This window comes from Engystomops pustulosus, chromosome 9, assembly GCF_040894005.1.
Source record: "Engystomops pustulosus chromosome 9, aEngPut4.maternal, whole genome shotgun sequence".
Taxonomy (NCBI): domain Eukaryota; kingdom Metazoa; phylum Chordata; class Amphibia; order Anura; family Leptodactylidae; genus Engystomops; species Engystomops pustulosus.
In genome coordinates, this window is record NC_092419.1 from 70123148 (window position 1) to 70149860 (window position 26713).

The 26713-nt window shown below is 39.2% G+C and overlaps 20 pseudogenes; all 20 read left to right on the forward strand.

The window, feature by feature from the left end:
- Window positions 1–109: 109 nt before the first annotated feature.
- LOC140090846 (5S ribosomal RNA) lies at window positions 110–228 on the forward strand (annotated as a pseudogene).
- Window positions 229–676: 448 nt separating this feature from the next.
- On the forward strand, window positions 677–795 carry LOC140093647 (5S ribosomal RNA; annotated as a pseudogene).
- Window positions 796–1054: 259 nt separating this feature from the next.
- LOC140083796 (5S ribosomal RNA) lies at window positions 1055–1173 on the forward strand (annotated as a pseudogene).
- Window positions 1174–1436: 263 nt separating this feature from the next.
- Window positions 1437–1555, forward strand: LOC140090780 (5S ribosomal RNA; annotated as a pseudogene).
- Window positions 1556–1816: 261 nt separating this feature from the next.
- Window positions 1817–1935, forward strand: LOC140098032 (5S ribosomal RNA; annotated as a pseudogene).
- Window positions 1936–2005: 70 nt separating this feature from the next.
- LOC140097703 (5S ribosomal RNA) lies at window positions 2006–2124 on the forward strand (annotated as a pseudogene).
- Window positions 2125–2765: 641 nt separating this feature from the next.
- Window positions 2766–2884, forward strand: LOC140087430 (5S ribosomal RNA; annotated as a pseudogene).
- Window positions 2885–2956: 72 nt separating this feature from the next.
- LOC140086012 (5S ribosomal RNA) lies at window positions 2957–3075 on the forward strand (annotated as a pseudogene).
- A 70-nt stretch (window positions 3076–3145) lies between these two features.
- LOC140085018 (5S ribosomal RNA) lies at window positions 3146–3264 on the forward strand (annotated as a pseudogene).
- A 72-nt stretch (window positions 3265–3336) lies between these two features.
- On the forward strand, window positions 3337–3455 carry LOC140096348 (5S ribosomal RNA; annotated as a pseudogene).
- A 72-nt stretch (window positions 3456–3527) lies between these two features.
- Window positions 3528–3646, forward strand: LOC140086013 (5S ribosomal RNA; annotated as a pseudogene).
- A 261-nt stretch (window positions 3647–3907) lies between these two features.
- LOC140093749 (5S ribosomal RNA) lies at window positions 3908–4026 on the forward strand (annotated as a pseudogene).
- Window positions 4027–4478: 452 nt separating this feature from the next.
- LOC140087434 (5S ribosomal RNA) lies at window positions 4479–4597 on the forward strand (annotated as a pseudogene).
- Window positions 4598–4669: 72 nt separating this feature from the next.
- On the forward strand, window positions 4670–4788 carry LOC140086014 (5S ribosomal RNA; annotated as a pseudogene).
- A 261-nt stretch (window positions 4789–5049) lies between these two features.
- Window positions 5050–5168, forward strand: LOC140093750 (5S ribosomal RNA; annotated as a pseudogene).
- A 72-nt stretch (window positions 5169–5240) lies between these two features.
- On the forward strand, window positions 5241–5359 carry LOC140079225 (5S ribosomal RNA; annotated as a pseudogene).
- Window positions 5360–5429: 70 nt separating this feature from the next.
- On the forward strand, window positions 5430–5548 carry LOC140087462 (5S ribosomal RNA; annotated as a pseudogene).
- A 70-nt stretch (window positions 5549–5618) lies between these two features.
- LOC140093858 (5S ribosomal RNA) lies at window positions 5619–5737 on the forward strand (annotated as a pseudogene).
- A 70-nt stretch (window positions 5738–5807) lies between these two features.
- Window positions 5808–5926, forward strand: LOC140098388 (5S ribosomal RNA; annotated as a pseudogene).
- A 452-nt stretch (window positions 5927–6378) lies between these two features.
- Window positions 6379–6497, forward strand: LOC140097906 (5S ribosomal RNA; annotated as a pseudogene).
- Window positions 6498–26713: the final 20216 nt, after the last annotated feature.

A 26713-nucleotide genomic window follows, 5' to 3' on the forward strand; every position in this document is an offset into this window, starting at 1 on the left:
ATGGGAGACTGGCTGGAAATCCCAAGTTCCATTGACCTTTTTGAACCTTAAAATTGTGTTAGTTTCTCTGTCAAAGATGGTAAAAGAAATTTCAAATCGAACAGCAGCAGTCAACGGCCATTCTAAGCTGAATGTGCCTGCTCTCGTCAGATCGCAGCAGCAATGCAGTTTAAGGCTTGGCAAGTACCAGCATGGGAGACTGGCTGGGAATCCCAAGTTTTGTTGACCTTTTTGAACCTGAAAACTTTGTTAGTTTCTCTATGAGATAGTAAAAGAAGGTAGAAATTAGGCAGCTTCTGTCATCGGCCATTCTAAGCTGAATGTGCCTGCTCTTGTCAGATCGCAGCAGCAATGCAGCGCACGGCTTGGCAAGTACCAGCATGGGAGATTGGCTGGGAATCCCAAGTTCCGTTGACCTTTTTGAACCTGCAAATTGTGTTAGTTTCTCTATGAGATAGTAAAAGTAGGTTCAAATTGAACAGCTGCTGTCAACAGCCATTCAAAGCTGAATGTGCCTGCTCTCGTCAAAACGCAGCAGCAATGCAGCTTAAGGCTTGGCTAGTACCAGCATGGGAGACTGGCTGGGAATCCCAAGTTCCGTTGACCTTTTTGAACCTGAAAACTGTGTTAGTTTCTCTATGAGATAATAAAAGAAGGTAGAAATTAGGCAGCTGCTGTCATCGGCCATTCTAAGCTGAATGTGCCTGCTCTCATCAGATCGCAGCAGCAATGCAGCTCAAGGCTTGGCAAGTACCAGCATGGGAGATTGGCTGGGAATCCCAAGTTCCGTTGACCTTTTTGAACCTGAAAATTGTGTTAGTTTCTCTATGAGATAGTAAAAGTAGGTTCAAATTGAACAGCTGCTGTCAACAGCCATTCGAAGCTGAATGTGCCTGCTCTCGTCAGATCGCCGCAGCAATGCAGCTTAAGGCTTGGCAAGTACCAGCATGGGAGACTGGCTGGGAATCCCAAGTTCCGTTGCCCTTTTTGAACCCGAAAACTGTGTTAGTCTCTCTATGAGATAGTAAAAGTAGGTTCAAATTGAACAGCTGCTGTCAATGGCCATTCTAAGCTGAATGTGCCTGCTCTCGTCAGATCGCAGCAGCAATGCAGCTTAAGGCTTGGCAAGTACCAGCATGGGAGACTGGCTGGGAATCCCAAGTTCTGTTGACCTTTTTTAACCTGAAAATTGTGTTAGTTTCTCTGTCAAAAATGGTAAAAGAAGGTTCAAATCGAACAGCTCCTGGCAAAGGCCATTCTAAGCTGAATGTGCCTGCTCTCGTCAGATCGCAGCAGCAATGCAGCTTAAGGCTTGGCAAGTACCAGCATGGGAGACTGGCTGGGAATCCCAAGTTCTGTTTACCTTTTTGAACCTGAAAATTGTGTTAGTTTCTCTGTCAAAGATGGTAAAAGAAATTTCAAATCAAACAGCTGCTGTCAACGGCCATTCTAAGCTGAATATGCCTGCTCTCGTCAGATCGCAGCAGCAATGCAGCTTAAGGCTTGGCAAGTACCAGCATGGGAGACTGGCTGGAAATCCCAAGTTCCGTTGACCTTTTTGAACCTGAAAACTTTGTTAGTTTCTCTATGAGATAGTAAAAGAAGGTAGAAATTAGACAGCTGCTGTCATCGGCCATTCTAAGCTGAATGTGCCTGCTCTCGTCAAATCGCAGCAGCAATGCAGCTCAAGGCTTGGCAAGTACCAGCATGGGAGACTGGCTGGGAATCCCAAGTTCCAGTGACCTTTTTGAACCTGAAAATTGTGTTAGTTTCTCTGTCAAAGATGGTAAAAGAAGGTTCAAATTGAACAGCTGCTGTCAACGGCCATTCTAAGCTTCATGTGCCTGCTCTCGTCAGATCGCAGCAGCAATGCAGCTTAAGGCTTGGCAAGTACCAGAAAGTGAGACTGCCTGGGAATCCCAAGTTCCGTTGACCTCTTTGAACCTGCAAATTGTGTTAGTTTCTCTATGAGATAGTAAAAGTAGGTTCAAATGGAACAGCTGCTGTCAACGGCCATTCTAAGCTGAATGTGCCTGCTCTCGTCAGATTGCATCAGCAATGCAGCTTAAGGCTTGGCAAGTACCAGCATGGGAGACTGGCTGGGAATCCCAAGTTCCGTTGACCTTTTTGAACCTGAAAACTTTGTTAGTTTCTCTATGAGATAGTAAAAGAAGGTAGAAATTACGCAGCTGCTGTCTTCGGCCATTCTAAGCTGAATGTGCCTGCTCTCATCATATCGCAGCAGCAATGCAGCTCAAGGCTTGGCAAGTACCAGCATGGGAGACTGGCTGGGAATCCCAAGTTCCGTTGACCTTTTTGAACCTGAAAATTGTGTTAGTTTCTCTGTCAAAGATGGTAAATGAAGGTTCAAATTGAACAGCTGCTGTCAACGGCCTTTCTAAGCTGAATGTGCCTGCTCTCGTCAAATCTCAGCAGCAATGCAGCTTAAGGCTTGGCAAGTACCAGCATGGGAGACTGGCTGGGAATCCCAAGTTCCGCTGACCTTTTTGAACATGCAAATTGTGTAAGTTTCTCTATGAGATAGTAAAAGTAGGTTCAAATGGAACAGCTGCTGTCAACGGCCATTCTAAGCTGAATGTGCCTGCTATCGTCAAATTGCAGCAGCAATTAAGCTTAAGGCTTGGCAAGTACCAGCATGGGAGACTGGCTCGGAATCCCAAGTTCCGTTGACCTTTTTGAACCTGAAAATTGTGTTAGTTTCTCTGTCAAAGATGGTAAATGAAGGTTCAAATTGAACAGCTGCTGTCAACGGCCTTTCTAAGCTGAATGTGCCTGCTCTCGTCAGATCGCAGCAGCAATGCAGCTTAAGGCTTGGCAAGTACCAGCATGGGAGACTGGCTGGGAATCCCAAGTTCTGTTGACCTTTTCGAACCTGAAAATTGTGTTAGTTTCTCTGTCAAAGATGGTAAAAGAAGGTTAAAATAGAACAGCTGCTGTCAACGGCCATTCTAAGCTGAATGTGCCTGCTCTCGTCAGATCGCAGCAGCAATGCAGCTTAAGGCTTGGCAAGTACCAGAAAGGGAGACTGCCTGGGAATCCCAAGTTCCATTGACCTTTTTGAACCTGAAAACTGTGTTAGTTTCTCTATGATATAATAAAAGAAGGTAGATATTAGGCAGCTGCTGTCATCGGCCATTCTAAGCTGAATGTGCCTGCTCTCATCAGATCGCAGCAGCAATGCAGCTCAAGGCTTGGCAAGTACCAGCATGGGAGACTGGCTGGGAATCCCAAGTTCCGTTGACCTTTTTGAACCTGAAAATTGTGTTAGTTTCTCTGTCAAAGATGGTAAATGAAGGTTCAAATTGAACAGCTGCTGTCAACGGCCTTTCTAAGCTGAATGTGCCTGCTCTCGTCAGATCGCAGCAGCAATGCATCTTAAGGCTTGGCAAGTACCAGCATGGGAGACTGGCTGGGAATCCCAAGTTCTGTTGACCTTTTCGAACCTGAAAATTGTGTTAGTTTCTCTGTCAAAGATGGTAAAAGAAGGTTAAAATCGAACAGCTGCTGTCAACGGCCATTCTAAGCTGAATGTGCCTGCTCTCGTCAGATCGCAGCAGCAATGCAGCTTAAGGCTTGGCAAGTACCAGAAAGGGAGACTGCCTGGGAATCCCAAGTTCCATTGACCTTTTTGAACCTGAAAACTGTGTTAGTTTCTCTATGATATAATAAAAGAAGGTAGAAATTAGGCAGCTGCTGTCATCGGCCATTCTAAGCTGAATGTGCCCGCTCTTATCAGATCGCAGCAGCAATGCAGCTCAAGGCTTGGCAAGTACCAGCATGGGAGACTGGCTGGGAATCCCAAGTTCCGTTGACCTTTTTGAACCTGAAAATTGTGTTAGTTTCTCTGTCAAAGATGGTAAATGAAGGTTCAAATTGAACAGCTGCTGTCAACGGCCTTTCTAAGCTGAATGTGCCTGCTCTCGTCAGATCGCAGCAGCAATGCAGCTTAAGGCTTGGCAAGTACCAGCATGGGAGACTGGCTGGGAATCCCAAGCTCTGTTGACCTTTTCGAACCTGAAAATTGTGTTAGTTTCTCTTTCAAAGATGGTAAAAGAAGGTTAAAATCGAACAGCTGCTGTCAACGGCCATTCTAAGCTGAATGTGCCTGCTCTCGTCAGATCGCCGCAGCAATGCAGCTTAAGGCTTGGCAAGTACCAGCATGAGAGACTGGCTGGAAATCCCAAGTTCCTTTGATCTTTTTGAACCTGAAATTTGTGTTAGTTTCTCTATGAGATAGTAAAAGAAGGTAGAAAATAGGCAGCTGGTGTCGCCGGCCATTCTAAGCTCAATGTGCCTGCTCTCATCAGATCGCAGCAGCAATGCAGCTCAAGGCTTGGCAAGTACCAGCATGGGAGACTGACTCGGAATCCCAAGTTCCATTGACCTTTTTGAACCTGAAAATTGTGTTAGTTTCTCTGTCAAAGATGGTAAATGAAGGTTCAAATTGAACAGCTGCTGTCAACGGCCTTTCTAAGCTGAATGTGCCTGCTCTCGTCAGATCGCAGCAGCAATGCAGCTTAAGGCTTGGCAAGTACCAGCATGGGAGACTGGCTGGGAATCCCAAGTTCTGTTGACCTTTTCGAACCTGAAAATTGTGTTAGTTTCTCTGTCAAAGATGGTAAAAGAAGGTTAAAATCGAACAGCTGCTGTCAACGGCCATTCTAAGCTGAATGTGCCTGCTCTCGTCAGATCGCAGCAGCAATGCAGCTTAAGGCTTGGCAAGTACCAGAAAGGGAGACTGCCTGGGAATCCCAAGTTCCATTGACCTTTTTGAACCTGAAAACTGTGTTAGTTTCTCTATGATATAATAAAAGAAGGTAGAAATTAGGCAGCTGCTGTCATCGGCCATTCTAAGCTGAATGTGCCTGCTCTCATCAGATCGCAGCAGCAATGCAGCTCAAGGCTTGGCAAGAACCAGCATGGGAGACTGGCTGGGAATCCCAAGTTCCGTTGACCTTTTTGAACCTGAAAATTGTGTTAGTTTCTCTGTCAAAGATGGTAAATGAAGGTTCAAATTGAACAGCTGCTGTCAACGGCCTTTCTAAGCTGAATGTGCCTGCTCTCGTCAGATCGCAGCAGCAATGCAGCTTAAGGCTTGGCAAGTACCAGCATGGGAGACTGGCTGGGAATCCCAAGCTCTGTTGACCTTTTCGAACCTGAAAATTGTGTTAGTTTCTCTGTCAAAGATGGTAAAAGAAGGTTAAAATCGAACAGCTGCTGTCAACGGCCATTCTAAGCTGAATGTGCCTGCTCTCGTCAGATCGCAGCAGCAATGCAGCTTAAGGCTTGGCAAGTACCAGAAAGGGAGACTGCCTGGGAATCCCAAGTTCCGTTGACCGTTTTGAACCTGCAAATTGTGTTAGTTTCTCTACGAGATAGTAAAAGGATGTTCAAATTGAACAGCTGCTGTCAACGGCCTTTCTAAGCTGAATATGCCTGCTCTCGTCAGATCGCAGCAGCAATGCAGCTTAAGGCTTGGCAAGTACCAGCATGGGAGACTGGCTGGGAATCCCAAGTTCCGTTGACCTTTATGAACCTGAAGACTGTGTTAGTTTCTCTATGAGATAATAAAAGAAGGTAGAAATTAGGCAGCTGCTGTCATCGGCCATTCTAAGCTGAATGTGCCTGCTCTCATCAGATCGCAGCAGCAATGCAGCTCAAGGCTTGGCAAGTATCAGCATGGGAGACTGGCTGGGAATCCCAAGTTCCGTTGACCTTTTTGAACCTGAAAATTGTGTTAGTTTATCTATGAGATTGTAAAAGAAGGTAGAAATTAGGCAGCTGCTGTCATCGGCCATTCTAAGCTGAATGTGCCTGCTCTCGTCAGATCGCAGCAGCAATGCAGCTCAAGGCTTGGCAAGTACCAGCATGGGAGACTGGCTGGGAATCCAAAGTTCCGTTGACCTTTTTGAACCTGAAAATTGTGTTAGTTTCTCTGTCAAAGATGGTAAAAGAAGGAACAAATTGAAGAGCTGCTGTCAACGTCCATTCTAAGTTGAATGTGCCTGCTCTCGTCAAATTGCAGCAGCAATGCAGCTTAAGGCTTGGCAAGTACCAGCATGGGAGACTGGCTGGGAATCCCAAATTCTGTTGACCTTTTTGAACCTGAAAATTGTGTTAGTTTCTCTGTCAAAGATGGTAAAAGAAGGTTTAATTTGAAAAGCTGCACTCTACGGCCATTCTAAGCTGAATGTGCATGCTCTCGTCAAATCGCAGCAGCAATGACGCTTAAGGCTTGGCAAGTACCAGCATGGGAGACTGGCTGGGAATCCCAAGTTCTGTTGACCTTTTTGAACCTGAAAATTGTGTTAGTTTCTCTATGAGATAGTAAAAGAAGGTTCAAATTAAACAGCTGCTGTCAACGGCCATTCTAAGCTCAATGTGCCTGCTCTCGTCAGATCGCAGCAGCAATACAGCTTAAGGCTTGGCAAGTACCAGCATGGGAGACTGGCTTGGAATCCCAAGTTCCGTTGACCTTTTTGAACCTGAAAATTGTGTTAGTTTTTCTGTCAAATTGAACAGCTGCTGTTAACAGCCATTCTAAGCTGAATGTGCCTGCTCTCCTCAGATCGTAGCAGCAATGCAGCTTAAGGCTTGGCAAGTACCAGCATGGGAGACTGGCTGGGAATCCCAAGTTCCGTTGACCTTTTTGAACCTTAAAATTGTGTTAGTTTCACTGTCAAATATGGTAAAAGAAGGTTCAAATTGAACAGCTGTTGTCAACGGCCATTCTAAGCTGAATGTGCCTGCTCTCGTCAGATCGCAGCAGCAATGCAGCTTACGGCTTGGCAAGTACCTCAATGATAAGACGCACACTGTTTTCCATGCATTTCTTGCTAAAAGAGCTAAGATCGTGATTATCTCTGTTGCTGAATGAGCTAGGGGGCTATTCAACTCCGATCTAAAAGAGACACACTAACTTAATGTAGAAACACCGTTATTTTGTCTCCTAACTCATTTTCCTAACAAGACAATCTCAATGATAAGACGCACACTGTTTTCCATGCATTTATTGCTAAAAGAGCTAAGATCGTGATTATCTCTGTTGCTGAATGAGCTAGGGGGCTAATTCAACTCCGATCTAAAAGAGACACACTAACTTAATGTAGAAACACCGATATTTTGTCTCCTAACTCATTTTCCTAACAAGACAACCTCAATGATAAGACCAAAACTGTTTTCCATGCAATTCTTAATAAAAGAGTTAAGATCGTGATTATCTCTTTTGCTGAATGAGCTAGGGGGCTATTCAACTCCGATCTAAAAGAGACACACTAACTTAATGTAGAAACACCGTTATTTTGTCTCCTAACTCATTTTCCTAACAAGACAACCTCAATGATAAGACGCACACTGTTTTCCATGCATTTTTGCTAAAAGAGCTAAGATCGTGATTATCTCTGTTGCTGAATGAGCTAGGGGGCTATTCAACTCCGATCTAAAAGAGACACACTAACTTAATGTAGAAACACCATTATCTTGTCTCCTAACTCATTTTCCTAACAAGACAACCTCAATGATTAGACGCACACTTTTTTCCATGCATTTCTTGCTAAAATAGCTAAGATCGTGATTATCTCTGTTGCTGAATGAGCTAGGGGACTATTCAACTCCGATCTAAAAGAGACACACTAACTTAATGTAGAAACACCATTATCTTGTCTCCTAACTCATTTTCCTAACAAGACAACCTCAATGATAAGACGCACACTGTTTTCCATGCATTTCTTGCTAAAAGAGCTAAGATCGTGATTATCTCTGTTGCTGAATGAGCTAGGGGGCTAATTCAACTCCGATCTAAAAGAGACCCACTAACTTAATGTAGAAACACCGATATTTTGTCTCCTAACTCGTTTTCCTAACAAAACAACCTCAATGATAAGACGAACACTGTTTTCCAAGCATTTCTTTCTAAAAGAGTTAAGATCGTGATTATCTCTGTTGCTGAATGAGCTAGGAGGCTATTAAACTCTAATATAAGAGAGACTCACTAACTTCATGTAGGAACACCGTTATTTTGTCTCCTAACTCATTTTCCTAACAAGACAACCTCAATGATTAGACGCGCACTTTTTTCCATGCATTTCTTGCTAAAATAGCTAAGATTGTGATTATCTCTGTTGCTGAATGAGCTAGTGGACTATTCAACTCCGATCTAAAAGAGACACACTTACCTAATGTAGAAACACCGTTATTTTGTCTTCTAACTCATTTTCATAACAACATAACCTCAATGATAAGACACACACTGTTTTCCATGCATTTATTGCTAAAAAAAACTAAGCTAGTGATTATCTCTATTGCTGAATGAGCTAAGGGGCTATTCAACTCCGATCTAAAAGAGACACACTAACTTAATGTAGAAACACCGTTATTTTGTCTCCTAACTCATTTTCCTAACAAGACAATCTCAATGATAAGACGCACACTGTTTTCCATGCATTTATTGCTAAAAGAGCTAAGATCGTGATTATCTCTTTTGCTGAATGAGCTAGGGGGCTATTCAACTCCGATCTAAAAGAGACACACTAACTTAATGTAGAAACACCGTTATTTTGTCTCCTAACTCATTTTCCTAACAAGACAACCTCAATGATAAGACGCACACTGTTTTCCATGCATTTTTGCTAAAAGAGCTAAGATCGTGATTATCTCTGTTGCTGAATGAGCTAGGGGGCTATTCAACTCCGATCTAAAAGAGACACACTAACTTAATGTAGAAACACCATTATCTTGTCTCCTAACTCATTTTCCTACCAAGACAACCTCAATGATTAGACGCACACTTTTTTCCATGCATTTCTTGCTAAAATAGCTAAGATCGTGATTATCTCTGTTGCTGAATAAGCTAGGGGACTATTCAACTCCGATCTAAAAGAGACACACTTACCTAATGTAGAAACACCGTTATTTTGTCTCCTAACTCATTTTCAGAACAAGATAACCTCAATGATAAGACATACACTTTTTTCCATGCATTTCTTGCTAAAAAAAACTAAGATAGTGATTATCTCTATTGCTGAATGAGCTAGGGGACTATTCAACTCCGATCTAAAAGAGACACACTAACTTAATGTAGAAACACCGTTATTTTGTCTCCTAACTCATTTTCCTAACAAGACAATCTCAATGATAAGACGCACACTGTTTTCCATGCATTTATTGCTAAAAGAGCTAAGATCGTGATTATCTCTGTTGCTGAATGAGCTAGGGGGCTAATTCAACTCCGATCTAAAAGAGACACACTAACTTAATGTAGAAACACCGATATTTTGTCTCCTAACTCATTTTCCTAACAAGACAACCTCAATGATAAGACGCACACTGTTTTCCATGCATTTCTTGCTAAAAGAGCTAAGATCGTGATTATCTCTGTTGCTGAATGAGCTAGGGGGCTATTCAACTCCGATCTAAAAGAGACACACTAACTTTATGTAGGAACACCGTTATTTTGTCTCCTAACTCATTTTCCTAACAAGACAACCTCAATGATTAGACGCACACTTTTTTCCATGCATTTCTTGCTAAAATAGCTAAGATCGTGATTATCTCTGTTGCTGAATGAGCTAGGGGGCTATTCAACTCCGATCTAAAAGAGACACACTAACTTAATGTAGAAACACCGTTATTTTGTCTCCTAACTCATTTTCCTAACAAGACAACCTCAATGATAAGACGCACACTGTTTTCCATGCATTTCTTGCTAAAAGAGCTAAGATCGTGATTATCTCTGTTGCTGAATGAGCTAGGGGGCTAATTCAACTCCGATCTAAAAGAGACCCACTAACTTAATGTAGAAACACCGATATTTTGTCTCCTAACTCGTTTTCCTAACAAAACAACCTCAATGATAAGACGAACACTGTTTTCCAAGCATTTCTTTCTAAAAGAGTTAAGATCGTGATTATCTCTGTTGCTGAATGAGCTAGGAGGCTATTAAACTCTAATATAATAGAGACTCACTAACTTCATGTAGGAACACCGTTATTTTGTCTCCTAACTCATTTTCCTAACAAGACAACCTCAATGATTAGACGCACACTTTTTTCCATGCATTTCTTGCTAAAATAGCTAAGATTGTGATTATCTCTGTTGCTGAATGAGCTAGTGGACTATTCAACTCCGATCTAAAAGAGACACACTTACCTAATGTAGAAACACCGTTATTTTGTCTTCTAACTCATTTTCATAACAACATAACCTCAATGATAAGACACACACTGTTTTCCATGCATTTATTGCTAAAAAAAACTAAGCTAGTGATTATCTCTATTGCTGAATGAGCTAAGGGGCTATTCAACTCCGATCTAAAAGAGACACACTAACTTAATGTAGAAACACCGTTATTTTGTCTCCTAACTCATTTTCCTAACAAGACAATCTCAATGATAAGACGCACACTGTTTTCCATGCATTTATTGCTAAAAGAGCTAAGATCATGATTATCTCTTTTGCTGAATGAGCTAGGGGGCTATTCAACTCCGATCTAAAAGAGACACACTAACTTAATGTAGAAACACCGTTATTTTGTCTCCTAACTCATTTTCCTAACAAGACAACCTCAATGATAAGACGCACACTGTTTTCCATGCATTTTTGCTAAAAGTGCTAAGATCGTGATTATCTCTGTTGCTGAATGAGCTAGGGGGCTATTCAACTCCAATCTAAAAGAGACACACTAACTTAATGTAGAAACACCATTATCTTGTCTCCTAACTCATTTTCCTAACAAGACAACCTCAATGATTAGACGCACACTTTTTTCCATGCATTTCTTGCTAAAATAGCTAAGATCGTGATTATCTCTGTTGCTGAATGAGCTAGGGGACTATTCAACTCCGATCTAAAAGAGACACACTTACCTAATGTAGAAACACCGTTATTTTGTCTCCTAACTCATTTTCAGAACAAGATAACCTCAATGATAAGACATCCACTTTTTTCCATGCATTTCTTGCTAAAAAAACTAAGATAGTGATTATCTCTATTGCTGAATGAGCTAGGGGACTATTCAACTCCGATCTAAAAGAGACACACTAACTTAATGTAGAAACACCGTTATTTTGTCTCCTAACTCATTTTCCTAACAAGACAATCTCAATGATAAGACGCACACTGTTTTCCATGCATTTATTGCTAAAAGAGCTAAGATCGTGATTATCTCTGTTGCTGAATGAGCTAGGGGGCTAATTCAACTCCGATCTAAAAGAGACACACTAACTTAATGTAGAAACACCGATATTTTGTCTCCTAACTCATTTTCCTAACAAGACAACCTCAATGATAAGACGCACACTGTTTTCCATGCATTTCTTGCTAAAATAGCTAAGATAGTGATTATCTCTGTTGCTGAATGAGCTAGGGGGCTATTCAACTCCGATCTAAAAGAGACACACTAACTTTATGTAGGAACACCGTTATTTTGTCTCCTAACTCATTTTCCTAACAAGACAACCTCAATGATTAGACGCACACTTTTTTCCATGCATTTCTTGCTAAAATAGCTAAGATCCTGATTATCTCTGTTGCTGAATGAGCTAGGGGGCTATTCAACTCCGATCTAAAAGAGACACACTAACTTAATGTAGAAACACCGTTATTTGGTCTCCTAACTCATTTTCCTAACAAGACAACCTCAATGATAAGACGAACACTGTTTTCCATGCAATTCTTAATAAAAGAGTTAAGATCGTGATTATCTCTGTTGCTGAATGAGCTAAGGGGCTATTCAACTCCGATCTAAAAGAGACACACTAACTTAATGTAGAAACACCGTTATTTTGTCTCCTAACTCATTTTCCTAACAAGACAACCTCAATGATAAGACGAACACTGTTTTCCATGCAATTCTTGCTAAAAGAGTTAAGATCGTGATTATCTCTGTTGCTGAATGAGCTAGGGGGCTAATTCAACTCAAATCTAAAAGAGACACACTAACTTAATGTAGAAACACCGATATTTTGTCTCCTAACTCATTTTCCTAACAAGACAACCTCAATGATAAGACGCACACTGTTTTCCATGCATTTCTTGCTAAAAGAGCTAAGATAGTGATTATCTCTGTTGCTGAATGAGCTAGGGGGCTATTCAACTCCGATCTAAAAGAGACACACTAACTTTATGTAGGAACACCGGTATTTTGTCTCCTAACTCATTTTCCTAACAAGACAACCTCAATGATTAGACGCACACTTTTTTCCATGCATTTCTTGCTAAAATAGCTAAGATCGTGATTATCTCTGTTGCTGAATGAGCTAGGGGGCTATTCAACTCCGATCTAAAAGAGACACACTAACTTAATGTAGAAACACCGTTATTTTGTCTCCTAACTCATTTTCCTAACAAGACAACCTCAATGATAAGACGAACACTGTTTTCCATGCAATTCTTAATAAAAGAGTTAAGATCGTGATTATCTCTGTTGCTGAATGAGCTAAGGGGCTATTCAACTCCGATCTAAAAGAGAAACACTAACTTAATGTAGAAACACCGTTATTTTGTCTCCTAACTCATTTTCCTAACAAGACAACCTCAATGATAAGACGAACACTGTTTTCCATGCAATTCTTGCTAAAAGAGTTAAGATCGTGATTATCTCTGTTGCTGAATGAGCTAGGGGGCTATTCAACTCCGATCTAAAAGAGACACACTAACTTAATGTAGAAACACCGTTATTTTGTCTCCTAACTCATTTTCCTAACAAGACAACCTCAATGATAAGACGAACACTGTTTTCCATGCAATTCTTGATAAAAGAGTTAAGATCGTGATTATCTCTGTTGCTGAATGAGCTAGGAGGCTATTAAACTCTAATCTAAGAGAGACTCACTAACTTCATGTAGGAACACCGTTATTTTGTCTCCTAACTCATTTTCCTAACAAGACAACCTCAATGATAAGACGCACACTTTTTTCCATGCATTTCTTGCTAAAATAGCTAAGATCGTGATTATCTCTGTTGCTGAATGAGCTAGGGGGCTATTCAACTCCGATCTAAAAGAGACACAGTAACTTAATGTAGAAACACCGTTATTTTGTCTCCTAACTCATTTTCCTAACAAGACAACCTCAATGATAAGACGAATACTGTTTTCCATGCATTTCTTGCTAAAAGAGCTAAGATCGTGATTATCTCTATTGCTGAATGAGCTAGGGGGCTATTCAACTCCGATCTAAAAGAGACACACTAACTTAATGTAGAAACACCATTATCTTGTCTCCTAACTCATTTTCCTAACAAGACAACCTCAATGATAAGACGCACACTGTTTTCCATGCATTTCTTGCTAAAAGAGCTAAGATCGTGATTATCTCTGTTGCTGAATGAGCTAGGGGGCTATTCAACTCCGATCTAAAAGAGACACACTAACTTAATGTAGAAACACCGTTATTTTGTCTCCTAACTCATTTTCCTAACAAGACAACCTCAATGATAAGACGAACACTGTTTTCCATGCAATTCTTGCTAAAAGAGTTAAGATCGTGATTATCTCTGTTTCTGAATTAGCTAGGAGGCTATTAAACTCTAATCTAAGAGAGACTCACTAACTTCATGTAGGAACACCGTTATTTTGTCTCCTAACTCATTTTCCTAACAAGACAACCTCAATGATAAGACGCACACTTTTTTCCATGCATTTCTTGCTAAAATAGCTAAGATCGTGATTATCTCTGTTGCTGAATGAGCTAGGGGGCTATTCAACTCCGATCTAAAAGAGACACAGTAACTTAATGTAGAAACACCGTTATTTTGTCTCCTAACTCATTTTCCTAACAAGACAACCTCAATGATAAGATGCACACTGTTTTCCATGCATTTCTTGCTAAAAGAGCTAAGATAGTGATAATCTCTATTGCTGAATGAGCTAGGGGACTATTCAATTCCGATCTAAAAGAGACACAATAACTTAATGTAGAAACACCGATATTTTGTCTCCTAATTCATTTTCCTAACAAGACAACCTCAATGATAAGACGCAGACTGTTTTCCATGCATTTCTTGCTAAAAGAGCTAAGATAGTGATTATCTCTGTTGCTGAATGAGCTAGGGGGCTATTCAACTCCGATCTAAAAGAGACACACTAACTTTATGTAGGAACACCGTTATTTTGTCTCCTAACTCATTTTCCTAACAAGACAACCTCAATGATTAGACGCACACTTTTTTCCATGCATTTCTTGCTAAAATAGCTAAGATCGTGATTATCTCTGTTGCTGAATAAGCTAGGGGGCTATTCAACTCCGATCTAAAAGAGACACACTAACTTAATGTAGAAACACCGTTATTTTGTCTCCTAACTCATTTTCCTAACAAGACAACCTCAATGATAAGACGAACACTGTTTTCCATGCAATTCTTGATAAAAGAGTTAAGATCGTGATTATCTCTGTTGCTGAATGAGCTAGGGGGCTATTCAACTCCGATCTAAAAGAGACACACTAACTTAATGTAGAAACACCGTTATTTTGTCTCCTAACTCATTTTCCTAACAAGACAACCTCAATGATAAGACGAACACTGTTTTCCATGCAATTCTTGATAAAAGAGTTAAGATCGTGATTATCTCTGTTGCTGAATGAGCTAGGAGGCTATTAAACTCTAATCTAAGAGAGATTCACTAACTTTATGTAGGAACACCGTTATTTTGTCTCCTAACTCATTTTCCTAACAAGACAACCTCAATGATTAGACGCACACTTTTTTCCATGCATTTCTTGCTAAAATAGCTAAGATCGTGATTATCTCTGTTGCTGAATGAGCTAGGGGGCTATTCAACTCCGATCTAAAAGAGACACAGTAACTTAATGTAGAAACACCGTTATTTTGTCTCCTAACTCATTTTCCTAACAAGACAACCTCAATGATAAGATGCACACTATTTTCCATGCATTTCTTGCTAAAAGAGCTAAGATAGTGATTATCTCTATTGCTGAATGAGCTAGGGGACTATTCAACTCCGATCTAAAAGAGACACACTAACTTAATGTAGAAACACCGATATTTTGTCTCCTAATTCATTTTCCTAACAAGACAACCTCAATGATAAGACGCAGACTGTTTTCCATGCATTTCTTGCTAAAAGAGCTAAGATAGTGATTATCTCTGTTGCTGAATGAGCTAGGGGGCTATTCAACTCCGATCTAAAAGAGACACACTAACTTTATGTAGGAACACCGTTATTTTGTCTCCTAACTCATTTTCCTAACAAGACAACCTCAATGATTAGACGCACACTTTTTTCCATGCATTTCTTGCTAAAATAGCTAAGATCGTGATTATCTCTGTTGCTGAATAAGCTAGGGGGCTATTCAACTCCGATCTAAAAGAGACACACTAACTTAATGTAGAAACACCGTTATTTTGTCTCCTAACTCATTTTCCTAACAAGACAACCTCAATGATAAGACGAACACTGTTTTCCATGCAATTCTTGATAAAAGAGTTAAGATCGTGATTATCTCTGTTGCTGAATGAGCTAGGGGGCTATTCAACTCCGATCTAAAAGAGACACACTAACTTAATGTAGAAACACCGTTATTTTGTCTCCTAACTCATTTTCCTAACAAGACAACCTCAATGATAAGACGAACACTGTTTTCCATGCAATTCTTGATAAAAGAGTTAAGATCGTGATTATCTCTGTTGCTGAATGAGCTAGGAGGCTATTAAACTCTAATCTAAGAGAGATTCACTAACTTTATGTAGGAACACCGTTATTTTGTCTCCTAACTCATTTTCCTAACAAGACAACCTCAATGATTAGACGCACACTTTTTTCCATGCATTTCTTGCTAAAATAGCTAAGATCGTGATTATCTCTGTTGCTGAATGAGCTAGGGGGCTATTCAACTCCGATCTAAAAGAGACACACTAACTTAATGTAGAAACACCGTTATTTTGTCTCCTAACTCATTTTCCTAACAAGACAACCTCAATGATAAGACAAACACTGTTTTCCATGCAATTCTTGATAAAAGAGTTAAGATCGTGATTATCTCTGTTGCTGAATGAGCTAGGAGGCTATTAAACTCTAATCTAAGAGAGACTCACTAACTTCATGTAGGAACACCGTTATTTTGTCTCCTAACTCATTTTCCTAACAAGACAACCTCAATGATAAGACGAACACTGTTTTCCATGCAATTCTTGCTAAAAGAGTTAAGATCGTGATTATCTCTGTTGCTGAATGAGCTAGGAGGCTATTAAACTCTAATCTAAGAGAGATTCACTAACTTTATGTAGGAACACCGTTATTTTGTCTCCTAACTCATTTTCCTAACAAGACAACCTCAATGATTAGACGCACACTTTTTTCCATGCATTTCTTGCTAAAATAGCTAAGATCGTGATTATCTCTGTTGCTGAATGAGCTAGGGGGCTATTCAACTCCGATCTAAAAGAGACACACTAACTTAATGTAGAAACACCGTTATTTTGTCTCCTAACTCATTTTCCTAACAAGACAACCTCAATGATAAGACAAACACTGTTTTCCATGCAATTCTTGATAAAAGAGTTAAGATCGTGATTATCTCTGTTGCTGAATGAGCTAGGAGGCTATTAAACTCTAATCTAAGAGAGACTCACTAACTTCATGTAGGAACACCGTTATTTTGTCTCCTAACTCATTTTCCTAACAAGACAACCTCAATGATTAGACGCACACTTTTTTCCATGCATTTCTTGCTAAAAGAGCTAAGATCGTGATTATCTCTGTTGCTGAATGAGCTAGGGGGCTATTCAACTCCGATCTAAAAGAGACACACTAACTTAATGTAGAAACACCATTATTTTGTCTCCTAACTCATTTTCCTAACAAGACAACCTCAATGATAAGACGCACACTGTTTCCTATGCATTTCTTGCTAAAAGAGCTAAGATCGTGATTATCTCTGTTGCTGAATAATCTAGGGTGCTATTCAACTCCGATCTAAAAGAGACACACTAACTTAATGTAGAAACACCGTTATTTTGTCTCCTAACTCATTTTCCTAACAAGACAACCTCAATGATAAGACGAACACGGTTTTCCATGCATTTCTTGCTAAAAGAGCTAAGATCGTGATTACCTCTGTTGCTGAATGAGCTAGGGGGCTATTCAACTCCGATCTAAAAGAGACACACTAACTTAATGTAGAAACACCGTTATTTCGTCTCCTAACTCATTTTCCTAACAAGACAACCTCAATGATAAGACGCACACTGTTTTCCTTGCATTTCTTGCTAAAAGAGCTAAGATCGTGATTATCTCTGTTGCTGAATGAGCTAGGGGGCTATTCAACTCCGATCTAAAAGAGACACACTAACTTAATGTAGAAACACCGTTATTTTGTCTCCTAACTCATTTTCCTAACAAGACAACCTCAATGATAAGACGAACACTGTTTTCCATGCAATTCTTGCTAAAAGAGTTAAGATCGTGATTATCTCTGTTGCTGAATGAGCTAGGAGGCTATTAAACTCTAATCTAAGAGAGACTCACTAACTTCATGTAGGAACACCGTTATTTTGTCTCCTAACTCATTTTCCTAACAAGACAACCTCAATGATTAGACGCACACTTTTTTCCATGCATTTCTTGCTAAAATAGCTAAGATCGTGATTATCTCTGTTGCTGAATGAGCTAGGGGACTATTCATCTCCGATCTAAAAGAGAAACACTTACCTAATGTAGAAACACCGTTATTTTGTCTCCTAACTCATTTTCATAACAAGATAACCTCAATGATAAGACAAACGCTGTTTTCCATGCATTTCTTGCTAAAAAAAACTAAGATAGTGATTATCTCTATTGCTGAATGAGCTAGGGGGCTATTCAACTCCGATCTAAAAGAGACACACTAACTTAATATAGAAACACCGTTATTTTGTCTCCTAACTCATTTTCCTAACAAGACAATCTCAATGATTAGACGCACACTTTTTTCCATGCATTTCTTGCTAAAATAGCTAAGATCGTGATTATCTCTGTTGCTGAATAAGCTAGGGGGCTATTCAACTCCGATCTAAAAGAGACACACTAACTTAATGTAGAAACACCGTTATTTTGTCTCCTAACTCATTTTCCTAACAAGACAACCTCAATGATAAGACGAACACTGTTTTCCATGCAATTCTTGATAAAAGAGTTAAGATCGTGATTATCTCTGTTGCTGAATGAGCTAGGGGGCTATTCAACTCCGATCTAAAAGAGACACACTAACTTAATGTAGAAACACCGTTATTTTGTCTCCTAACTCATTTTCCTAACAAGACAACCTCAATGATAAGACGCACACTGTTTTCCATGCATTTTTGCTAAAAGAGCTAAGATCGTGATTATCTCTGTTGCTGAATGAGCTAGGGGGCTATTCAACTCCGATCTAAAAGAGACACACTAACTTAATGTAGAAACACCATTATCTTGTCTCCTAACTCATTTTCCTAACAAGACAACCTCAATGATAAGACGCACACTGTTTTCTATGCATTTCTTGCTAAAAGAGCTAAGATCGTGATTATCTTTGTTACTGAATGAGCTAGGGGGCTAATTCAACTCCGATCTAAAAGAGACACACTAACTTAATGTAGAAAAACCGTTATTTCGTCTCCTAACTCATTTTTCTAACAAGACAACCTCAATGATAAGACGCACACTGTTTTCCATGCATTTCTTGCTAAAAGAGCTAAGATCGTGACTATCTCTGTTGCTGAATGAGCTAAGGGGCTAATTCAACTCCGATCTAAAAGAGATTCACTAACTTAATGTAGAAACACCGTTATTTTGTCTCTTAACTCATTTTCCTAACAAGACAACCTCAATGATAAGACGAACACTGTTTTCCATGCATTTCTTGCTAAAAGAGCTAAGATCGTGATTATCTCATTTGCTGAATGACCTAGGGGGCTATTCAAATCCGATCTAAAAGAGACACACTAACTTAATGTAGAAACACGATTATCTTGTCTCCTAACTCATTTTCCTAACAAGACAACCTCAATGATTAGACGCACACTTTTTTCCATGCATTTCTTGCTAAAATAGCTAAGATTGTGATTATCTCTGTTGCTGAATGAGCAAGGGGACTATTCAACTCCGATCTAAAAGAGACACACTTACCTAATGTAGAAACACCGTTATTTTGTCTCCTAACTCATTTTCATAACAAGATAACCTCAATGATAAGACACACACTGTTTTCCATGCATTTATTGCTAAAAAAACTAAGCTAGTGATTATCTCTATTGCTGAATGAGCTAGGGGGCTATGCAACTCCGATCTAAAAGAGACACACTAACTTAATGTAGAAACACCGTTATTTTGTCTCCTAACTCATTTTCCTAACAAGACAACCTCAATGATAAGACGAACACTGTTTTCCATGCAATTCTTGATAAAAGAGTTAAGATCGTGATTATCTCTGTTGCTGAATGAGCTAGGGGGCTATTCAACTCCGATCTAAAAGAGACACACTAACTTAATGTAGAAACACCATTATTTTGTCTCCTAACTCATTTTCCTAACAAGACAACCTCAATGATAAGACGCACACTGTTTCCTATGCATTTCTTGCTAAAAGAGCTAAGATCGTGATTATCTCTGTTGCTGAATAATCTAGGGTGCTATTCAACTCCGATCTAAAAGAGACACACTAACTTAATGTAGAAACACCGTTATTTTGTCTCCTAACTCATTTTCCTAACAAGACAACCTCAATGATAAGACGAACACGGTTTTCCATGCATTTCTTGCTAAAAGAGCTAAGATCGTGATTACCTCTGTTGCTGAATGAGCTAGGGGGCTATTCAACTCCGATCTAAAAGAGACACACTAACTTAATGTAGAAACACCGTTATTTCGTCTCCTAACTCATTTTCCTAACAAGACAACCTCAATGATAAGACGCACACTGTTTTCCTTGCATTTCTTGCTAAAAGAGCTAAGATCGTGATTATCTCTGTTGCTGAATGAGCTAGGGGGCTATTCAACTCCGATCTAAAAGAGACACACTAACTTAATGTAGAAACACCGTTATTTTGTCTCCTAACTCATTTTCCTAACAAGACAACCTCAATGATAAGACGAAGACTGTTTTCCATGCAATTCTTGCTAAAAGAGTTAAGATCGTGATTATCTCTGTTGCTGAATGAGCTAGGAGGCTATTAAACTCTAATCTAAGAGAGACTCACTAACTTCATGTAGGAACACCGTTATTTTGTCTCCTAACTCATTTTCCTAACAAGACAACCTCAATGATTAGACGCACACTTTTTTCCATGCATTTCTTGCTAAAATAGCTAAGATCGTGATTATCTCTGTTGCTGAATGAGCTAGGGGACTATTCATCTCCGATCTAAAAGAGAAACACTTACCTAATGTAGAAACACCGTTATTTTGTCTCCTAACTCATTTTCATAACAAGATAACCTCAATGATAAGACAAACGCTGTTTTCCATGCATTTCTTGCTAAAAAAAACTAAGATAGTGATTATCTCTATTGCTGAATGAGCTAGGGGGCTATTCAACTCCGATCTAAAAGAGACACACTAACTTAATATAGAAACACCGTTATTTTGTCTCCTAACTCATTTTCCTAACAAGACAATCTCAATGATTAGACGCACACTTTTTTCCATGCATTTCTTGCTAAAATAGCTAAGATCGTGATTATCTCTGTTGCTGAATAAGCTAGGGGGCTATTCAACTCCGATCTAAAAGAGACACACTAACTTAATGTAGAAACACCGTTATTTTGTCTCCTAACTCATTTTCCTAACAAGACAACCTCAATGATAAGACGAACACTGTTTTCCATGCAATTCTTGATAAAAGAGTTAAGATCGTGATTATCTCTGTTGCTGAATGAGCTAGGGGGCTATTCAACTCCGATCTAAAAGAGACACACTAACTTAATGTAGAAACACCGTTATTTTGTCTCCTAACTCATTTTCCTAACAAGACAACCTCAATGATAAGACGCACACTGTTTTCCATGCATTTTTGCTAAAAGAGCTAAGATCGTGATTATCTCTGTTGCTGAATGAGCTAGGGGGCTATTCAACTCCGATCTAAAAGAGACACACTAACTTAATGTAGAAACACCATTATCTTGTCTCCTAACTCATTTTCCTAACAAGACAACCTCAATGATAAGACGCACACTGTTTTCTATGCATTTCTTGCTAAAAGAGCTAAGATCGTGATTATCTTTGTTACTGAATGAGCTAGGGGGCTAATTCAACTCCGATCTAAAAGAGACACACTAACTTAATGTAGAAAAACCGTTATTTCGTCTCCTAACTCATTTTTCTAACAAGACAACCTCAATGATAAGACGCACACTGTTTTCCATGCATTTCTTGCTAAAAGAGCTAAGATCGTGACTATCTCTGTTGCTGAATGAGCTAAGGGGCTAATTCAACTCCGATCTAAAAGAGATTCACTAACTTAATGTAGAAACACCGTTATTTTGTCTCTTAACTCATTTTCCTAACAAGACAACCTCAATGATAAGACGAACACTGTTTTCCATGCATTTCTTGCTAAAAGAGCTAAGATCGTGATTATCTCATTTGCTGAATGACCTAGGGGGCTATTCAAATCCGATCTAAAAGAGACACACTAACTTAATGTAGAAACACGATTATCTTGTCTCCTAACTCATTTTCCTAACAAGACAACCTCAATGATTAGACGCACACTTTTTTCCATGCATTTCTTGCTAAAATAGCTAAGATTGTGATTATCTCTGTTGCTGAATGAGCTAGGGGACTATTCAACTCCGATCTAAAAGAGACACACTTATCTAATGTAGAAACACCGTTATTTTGTCTCCTAACTCATTTTCATAACAAGATAACCTCAATGATAAGACACACACTGTTTTCCATGCATTTATTGCTAAAAAAACTAAGCTAGTGATTATCTCTATTGCTGAATGAGCTAGGGGGCTATGCAACTCCGATCTAAAAGAGACACACTAACTTAATGTAGAAACACCGTTATTTTGTCTCCTAACTCATTTTCCTAACAAGACAACCTCAATGATAAGACGCACACTGTTTTCTATGCATTTCTTGCTAAAAGAGCTAAGATCGTGATTATCTATGTTACTGAATGAGCTAGGGGGCTAATTCAACTCCGATCTAAAAGAGACACACTAACTTAATGTAGAAAAACCGTTATTTCGTCTCCTAACTCATTTTCCTAACAAGACAACCTCAATGATAAGACGAACACGGTTTTCCATGCATTTCTTGCTAAAAGAGCTAAGATCGTGATTATCTCTGTTGCTGAATGAGCTAGGGGGCTATTCAACTCCGATCTAAAAGAGACACACTAACTTAATGTAGAAACACCGTTATTTCGTCTCCTAACTCATTTTCCTAACAAGACAACCTCAATGATAAGACGCACACTGTTTTCCATGCATTTCTTGCTAAAAGAGCTAAGATCGTGATTATCTCTGTTGCTGAATGAGCTAGGGGGCTATTCAACTCCGATCTAAAAGAGACACACTAACTTAATGTAGAAACACCGTTATTTTGTCTCCTAACTCATTTTCCTAACAAGACAACCTCAATGATAAGACGAACACTGTTTTCCATGCAATTCTTGCTAAAAGAGTTAAGATCGTGATTATCTCTGTTGCTGAATGAGCTAGGAGGCTATTAAACTCTAATCTAAGAGAGACTCACTAACTTCATGTAGGAACACCGTTATTTTGTCTCCTAACTCATTTTCCTAACAAGACAACCTCAATGATTAGACGCACACTTTTTTCCATGCATTTCTTGCTAAAATAGCTAAGATCGTGATTATCTCTGTTGCTGAATGAGCTAGGGGACTATTCATCTCCGATCTAAAAGAGAAACACTTACCTAATGTAGAAACACCGTTATTTTGTCTCCTAACTCATTTTCATAACAAGATAACCTCAATGATAAGACACACGCTGTTTTCCATGCATTTCTTGCTAACAAAAACTAAGATAGTGATTATCTCTATTGCTGAATGAGCTAGGGGGCTATTCAACTCCGATCTAAAAGAGACACACTAACTTATTGTAGAAACACCGTTATTTTGTCTCCTAACTCATTTTCCTAACAAGACAATCTCAATGATAAGACGCACACTGTTTTCTATGCATTTATTGCTAAAAGAGCTAAGATTGTGATTATCTCGGTTGCTGAATGAGCTAGGGTGCTAATTCAACTCCGATATAAAAGAGACACACTAACTTAATATAGAAACACCGATATTTTGTCTCCTAACTCATTTTCCTAACAAGACAACCTCAATGATAAGACGCACACTGTTTTCCATGCATTTCTTGCTAAAAGAGCTAAGATAGTGATTATCTCTGTTGCTGAATGAGCTAGGGGGCTATTCAACTCCGATGTAAAAGAGACACACTAACTTAATGTAGAAACACAGTTATTTTGTCTCCTAACTCATTTTCCTAACAAGACAACCTCAATGATAAGACGCACACTGTTTTCCATGCATTTTAGCTAAAAGAGCTAAGATCGTGATTATCTCTGTTGCTGAATGAGCTATGGGGCTATTCAACTCCGATCTAAAAGAGACACAGTATCTTAATGTAGAAACACCATTATCTTGTCTCCTAACTCATTTTCCTAACAAGACAACCTCAATGATAAGACGCACACTGTTTTCTATGCATTTCTTGCTAAAAGAGCTAAGATCGTGATTATCTTTGTTACTGAATGAGCTAGGGGGCTAATTCAACTCCGATCTAAAAGAGACACACTAACTTAATGTAGAAAAACCGTTATTTCGTCTCCTAACTCATTTTTCTAACAAGACAACCTCAATGATAAGACGCACACTGTTTTCCATGCATTTCTTGCAAAAAGAGCTAAGATCGTGATTATCTCTGTTGCTGAATGAGCTAGGGGGCTAATTCAACTCCGATCTAAAAGAGACACACTAACTTAATGTAGAAACACCGTTATTTTGTCTCCTAACTCATTTTCCTGACAAGACAACCTCAATGATAAGACGCACACTGTTTTCCATGCATTTCTTGCTAAAAGAGCTAAGATCGTGATTATCTCTGTTGCTGAATGAGCTAGGGGGCTAATTCAAATCCGATCTAAAAGAGACACACTAACTTAATGTAGAAACACCGTTATTTTGTCTCCTAACTCATTTTCCTAACAAGACAACCTCAATGATAAGACGCACACTGTTTTCCATGCATTTCTTGCTAAAAGAGCTTAGATCGTGATTATCTCTGTTGCTGAATGAGCTAGGGGGCTAATTCAACTCCGATCTAAAAGAGACACACTAACTTAATGTAGAAACACCGTTATTTTGTCTCCTAACTAATTTTCCTAACAAGACAACCTCAATGATAAGACGAACACTGTTTTCCATGCATTTCTTGCTAAAAGAGCTAAGATCGTGATAATCTCTGTTGCTGAATGAGCTAGGGGGCTAATTCAACTCCGATCTAAAAGAGACACACTAACTTAATGTAGAAACACCGTTATTTTGTCTCCTAACTAATTTTCCTAACAAGACAACCTCAATGATAAGACGAACACTGTTTTCCATGCATTTCTTGCTAAAAGAGCTAAGATCGTGATTATCTCTGTTGCTGAATGAGCTAGGGGGCTAATTCAACTCCGATCTAAAAGAGACACACTAACTTAATGTAGAAACACCGTTATTTTGTCTCCTAACTCATTTTCCTAACAAGACAACCTCAATGATAAGACGCACACTGTTTTCCATGCATTTCTTGCTAAAAGAGCTAAGATAGTGATTATCTTTATTGCTGAATGAGCCAGGGGGCTATTCAACTCCGATCTAAAAGAGACACACTAGCTTAATGTAGAAACACCGTTATTGTGTCTCCTAACTCATTTTCCTAACAAGACAACCTCAATGATAAGACGAACACTGTTTTCCATGCATTTCTTGCTTAAAGAGCTAAGATCGTGATTATCTCTGTTGCTGAATGAGCTAGGGGGCTATTCAACTCCGATCTAAAAGAGACACACTAACTTAATGTAGAAACACCGTTATTTTGTCTCCTAACTCATTTTCCTAACAAGACAACCTCAATGATAAGACGAACACTGTTTTCGATGCATTTCTTGCTAAAAGAGCTAAGATCGTGATTATATCTGTTGCTGAATGAGCTAGGGGGCTATTCAACTCCGATCTAAAAGAGACACACTAACTTAATGTAGAAACACCGTTATTTTGTCTCCTAAATCATTTTCCTAACAAGACAACCTCAATAATAAGACGCACACTGTTTTCCATGCATTTCTTGCTAAAAGAGCTAAGATCATGATTATCTTTATTGCTGAATGAGCTAGGTGGCTATTCAACTCCGATCTAAAAGAAACACGCTAACTTTATGTAGAAACACCGTTATTTTGTCTTCTAACTCATTTTCCTAACACGACAACCTCAATGATAAGACGCACACTGTTTTCCATGCATTTCTTGCAAAAAGAGCTAAGATCGTGATTATCTCTGTTGCTGAATGAGCTAGGGGGCTAATTCAACTCCGATCTAAAAGAGACACACTAACTTAATGTAGAAACACCGTTATTTTGTCTCCTAACTCATTTTCCTGACAAGACAACCTCAATGATAAGACGCACACTGTTTTCCATGCATTTCTTGCTAAAAGAGCTAAGATCGTGATTATCTCTGTTGCTGAATGAGCTAGGGGGCTAATTCAAATCCGATCTAAAAGAGACACACTAACTTAATGTAGAAACACCGTTATTTTGTCTCCTAACTCATTTTCCTAACAAGACAACCTCAATGATAAGACGAACACTGTTTTCCATGCATTTCTTGCTTAAAGAGCTAAGATCGTGATTATCTCTGTTGCTGAATGAGCTAGGGGGCTATTCAACTCCGATCTAAAAGAGACACACTAACTTAATGTAGAAACACCGTTATTTTGTCTCCTAACTCATTTTCCTAACAAGACAACCTCAATGATAAGACGAACACTGTTTTCGATGCATTTCTTGCTAAAAGAGCTAAGATCGTGATTATATCTGTTGCTGAATGAGCTAGGGGGCTATTCAACTCCGATCTAAAAGAGACACACTAACTTAATGTAGAAACACCGTTATTTTGTCTCCTAAATCATTTTCCTAACAAGACAACCTCAATAATAAGACGCACACTGTTTTCCATGCATTTCTTGCTAAAAGAGCTAAGATCATGATTATCTTTATTGCTGAATGAGCTAGGTGGCTATTCAACTCCGATCTAAAAGAAACACGCTAACTTTATGTAGAAACACCGTTATTTTGTCTTCTAACTCATTTTCCTAACACGACAACCTCAATGATAAGACGCACACTGTTTTCCATGCATTTCTTGCAAAAAGAGCTAAGATCGTGATTATCTCTGTTGCTGAATGAGCTAGGGGGCTAATTCAACTCCGATCTAAAAGAGACACACTAACTTAATGTAGAAACACCGTTATTTTGTCTCCTAACTCATTTTCCTGACAAGACAACCTCAATGATAAGACGCACACTGTTTTCCATGCATTTCTTGCTAAAAGAGCTAAGATCGTGATTATCTCTGTTGCTGAATGAGCTAGGGGGCTAATTCAAATCCGATCTAAAAGAGACACACTAACTTAATGTAGAAACACCGTTATTTTGTCTCCTAACTAATTTTCCTAACAAGACAACCTCAA